This window comes from Salvia splendens, chromosome 19 (genome assembly GCF_004379255.2).
Source record: "Salvia splendens isolate huo1 chromosome 19, SspV2, whole genome shotgun sequence".
NCBI classification, from domain to species: domain Eukaryota; kingdom Viridiplantae; phylum Streptophyta; class Magnoliopsida; order Lamiales; family Lamiaceae; genus Salvia; species Salvia splendens.
This window is the reverse complement of record NC_056050.1, coordinates 14335215-14339822: the sequence shown is the minus strand read 5'-3', so window position 1 is coordinate 14339822 and position 4608 is coordinate 14335215.

The following is a 4608-nucleotide window of genomic DNA, read 5'->3' as shown; positions in this document are numbered from 1 at the left end:
TATACAAGCTATCAATCTCCTCTTGCATAGCTAACAACCACTGATCCTTTTCAGGGCTTCTGATTGCTTCTTTATAAGATGAAGGTTCATGGTAATCCATCTGTTCAGCCACTGCCAGTGCATAGTGCATCATGTCATAATCATTAAATCTAGAAGGGAGCTTAATATTCCTCTTTGCTCTGTTTCTAGCAATCACTCTCTCTGGTGTTCTGATTTCAGCTTGCATTCCAGAAGCTCCACCACCACTGACATCAGATGTAGCATTTAGATCAGTCTGAGTTACATCTGTAGTTACTCTCTGGTTCTCCACCTCAAAATGAACTTTCTGATTATCCTTGTTGAGGAAAGGCATTTCAGATTCTTTGAAGATCACATCTCTGCTAACCACCACTTTCTTGTTTCCTTCCTCACAGCACCACAGCCTGTACCCACTGACTCCCATCTGATACACAATCATTACACACCTGAGAGCTCTAGGTTCCAATTTACCTTGCTTTATGTGAGCATAAGCTCTACACCCAAATGGCCTCAGTTTTGAATAATCCCCATAAGATCCATACCATTTGCTGTCTGGGGTCTGATTTTCAATGGCAGCTGAAGGACATTTATTGATCAAAACAACAGCAGTAGAGGCTGCTTCACCCCAAAATGGTTTAGACATTCCAGACGCTATTAACATGCACCTCACCCTTTCAAGAATGGTTCTATTGATCCTCTCAGCAACCCCATTTTGTTGTGGGTTGTGAGGGACTGTTCTGTGCCTCTTTATCCCCTTATCTTTACAGAATCCATCAAATTCATGGGACAAGAACTCAAGCCCGTTGTCAGTCCTAAGACACCTCAATGGCTTTCCTTTCTCCAACTCAACACCTACACACCATTCTTGAAACCTCTGGAATGTTTCTGACTTGTCTTTCATTATTACTATCCAAACCTTCCTTGAAAAATCATCAACAAAGGATAAGAAATACCTGCCTCCTCCAAGGCTATTCACTGGTGCAGGTCCCCATATGTCACTGTGAACATATTGGAGAGGCTCTTTCGATGTGTGCTTGCCCACTCCATATGGCAGTTTTTTGCTCTTACCAAGTATGCACTCCTCACAAGATCCAATGTGTCTTTGTACATCAGACTCAGACATCTGAATTATGCCTTGTTTCACCAACTGCATCATCCCAGCAACTCCTACATGCCCAAGCCTTGTATGCCAATTGATGGTTTGTTGAGTTGAATTTGCAGAACCATCAATAGGCTCAGCTTGTAGATAATAGAGTACATTACTTCTGATAGCTCTCATAATCGTCTGGCCATCCTTTGTAACAAGCATTTCTCCACCATAAAGGGTCAATCTATAACCTATCTTCTCAAGAAGTCCCAATGAGATCAAATTTCTCTTGATGGATGGGATGTACCTTACATCAGTAAGCTTTCGCAGTGATCCATCTTCCATCCTCAAGCATATGTTCCCAACACCCCTTACATCACACACATGATCATCTCCTAGCAACACCGAGCCTTCAGATTCCTTTAAATCTTGGAACCAGTCAAGGTTGGAGGACATATGGAAACTGCAACCTGAATCCATGATCCACAGCCTTGATAATGGACTATCCTCCACCACATTGAGAGCTCTTGCCTCTTCAATTTCCTCAGTGATAGCTGCTGTACCATCTGCTTTGTGATTTTCAGCTTGTCTTTTCTTCCAAGCAAAGCAATTTTGCTTGATGTGTCCTGGTTTCTTACACCAAAAACAACTTCTTGACTCCTTCTGATCACCTTCCTTCGCACCCCGTGGTCTCCATTTATCAGATGAGGGTTTCTTGAATTTGAATTGTTTCTTTGATGCAGTCTTCACATTAAGGCTTTCAGCAGCTTGATCGATTTGCTTGCTGACAGATTTCTGCATTCCCTTCAGCTTTAATGCAGAATATACCTCCTCTAAAGTCACCTTCGAATCCCTTCCAAGAAGTATTGAGTCTTTGAATTGCTCAAAACTCTGAGGCAGAGCATTCAATAACATCAAAGCTTTATCCTCATCTTTCATGGCATCATCCACACTCTCAAGATCATCTATGCACTTGCGAAAATCTTCTAATTGATCTGCTAAGTTCTTGGAGTCAGAAAACTTGAAATTGAATAACCTTTGTTTGAGATGCAATCTATTTGAGATCGACTTCTCCATATAGATTTTCTCTAACTTCTCCCAAACTCCTGCGGCATCATCTTCCTTTTGAACCTCCCTCAAGACTCTATCGCTGAGGCACAAGACAATCGAGCTATACGCCTTGTATTCCAGTTCTTGAGATTTCGCCGCATCCATTCCTTGAATCTCCTCCTCATCCGCCTTGGATTTGACATAATCCCAGACTCCTTGCTGCATAAGAACAGCTTTCATTTTCAATCTCCACAGGCCGAAATCATTTTCGCCGGTGAACCGCTCAACGTCGAACTTCGTGGTAGACATTGTTGAATGCGTCGTCCTTCTTCGTTTTCCCACAGACGGCGCCAATTTGTAATGGTAGCAAATACGCGACTCAATCTTGCTATCACAACAAGATCGATTCCGGAACAAGAAGAACAAACACTCGATATGAAAATGAATAAAGCTAAGAACAACTCTCGGAGAATTAATGGAAATCTTGTATTCAATTTCTTGTGGAAGATTACAAACTGATGGATGAAAAATCTTTTTCTCTCACTCAGCTTGCACAGCTCGGTTATTCACTCTATATAACACTAATCTAACAACCAAAACAAATCCAACGGCTGTCATTTAAGCTAACTAACTAATCGCATCCGACGGCTCACGTTTGTCTATGCATCAGTTAATAACAACGGCCAACACCGAACTCGACTAAGTTCGGCCAACACCGAACTCGACTAAGTTCGGCCAATACCGAGCACCAGCAAGCTCGGCTAATCACCGAGCACGATTAAGCTCGGCTAATCACCGAGCACGATTAAGCTCGGCTAACACCGAGCTGCAATCAATCACCTAACAGTATATCAGTCCCTGCCGCGCACGATTAAGCTCGGCTAACACCGAGCTTGACTGATTGTGCAGTTTTGCCCCAATCCTCATAACACTTGGAAAATAGGCTTCAACGGATGCAAGAACAAGAATTTGATGGCGGATCTTTGGAGAGATTTTAGAGAGGGAGGGGAGAGGCGTGTGAGAGTGAGGGAGAGATGGAGGAACGATTTTTGTGAGGGAGAAATGGGGGCTAGGGTTTGTTTAGGTGGTATTTGAAGTCTAGGGTTATGTTTAAAATTTAATTAATTAAGTAATTGTGGGGAAAATAAAATTAAATAAATCCCACAATTAAAAGAATAAAGTAGGCTTGTGGGGAGGGAGGAATTTCGAAAATTCCATGTAGCACACAACAAGGAATTTATTTGGTATTTACTTGGAGAATATATTCATAACTTAGGAAATAAAAATAATGAATACAAGGAAACAAATAAATTAAATCTCCAAGTAGGAAAATAAGGTGAGGCCGAAAATAACTAGAGGAAAGCACAAGGAAATTATTTAAATCCTCAATTAAATAGAATAGGATTGAATTTGGTAATTTCTTTATGGGAAAAGACTCCCATATAATAGGTAACAATTAAATAAATTTCCACAAGGAAAAATAGGAGCATGGGGCGTGTGATATGGGTAAGAATTAAAAGGAAATATTCACATCCCCATTTAATTAGACATAGGAAATTAGTATGGTATTTAATTGAATAAAAAGGGATTCCACAAAATAGGAACAAATAAATTCTCCCCTACAAAATCATGAGGGGGGCCGAAAATTAGGCTTAAAGGCCAAGGAATTGTTTCAACTCTTTATTTAAGTTGGGAGAAGAAATAAAATATGACATGATTTAATTGGATTCAATTCAAAGGAAGGGAGTCAACAAAGCACCTAATTAAATCAAAGAAATTAATTCATCCTCCCATTTTAAATAGGGGATTTTCGAAACTCCCAAGATGAATAGGCTAGAGTTCGAATTTCATGTGATACAATTTAGGGATCAATTGGTTTGGATTTAATTTGGATAAGAAGAATCCCAAATCAATTTATTAAATCCAAGAAATAAAATACTATCTCAATAATTAGGAAGGGCCGAAAATTTCAATGAATTGACTCGAAAAAGAATAAATGCATGATCCTATTAATTTATTTTTTTTCATCAATCAAAAAAATATAAAAACTCAAGCTCATCATTCCACATCAACCACGACAATTTATTTCACGTAAAGCACTTAATCACATAGAACAAAAGTCTCATATTCGAAAATTTTCAAACACATAAATAAAAGAGTCACAAAAGTTTGGGATGTTACATAAATTGTCTGGCCAGACTTTAAATGTTTTTGTGTTCTCGTGACATTTCTTACTACATATAAAACTCGAGATCACTGGTATGGATGACATAACTAATATAAAATGTTTTCGGCATGAGCCCATTGAGTACAACAAGTACCCAGCCCTGCATATTATTTTTCTTATGTGCAGGTTCAGCGGGATGTTGCGGAGGATGTTGAGTTGGCCTTAGGATGTGTTGTGTCTTCATACATAGGCGTTATCCTTGACTCTCTTTAAACCTTATTTCCGC